Genomic DNA, 248 nt, shown 5'->3' with positions numbered 1-248 from the left:
GTGAGTGGAAGTGGATCTTCATCAACAAGTGGCAGTGGCGGCAGCAGCTTCAACGAGCTTATGGCGTACCTCAGTAAAGGCTTAGTAGTCGGCAGTACGGTAGAATCGTTTGACTTAGTTCAATGGTGGAGGGCGCGAGCATTAACTTGGCCAATCCTAACTCGATTGGCAATGGATATATTTTCGATCCCAGTCTCCACTGTTTCATCCGAACAAGCCTTCAGTACGACAGGAAGAATACTTGAGGA

This window comes from Morus notabilis, unplaced genomic scaffold (assembly GCF_000414095.1).
Source record: "Morus notabilis unplaced genomic scaffold, ASM41409v2 Scaffold207, whole genome shotgun sequence".
Taxonomy (NCBI): Eukaryota; Viridiplantae; Streptophyta; class Magnoliopsida; order Rosales; family Moraceae; genus Morus; species Morus notabilis.
The sequence above is the reverse complement of the archived record's forward strand: the minus strand, read 5'-3'. Positions refer to the sequence as shown.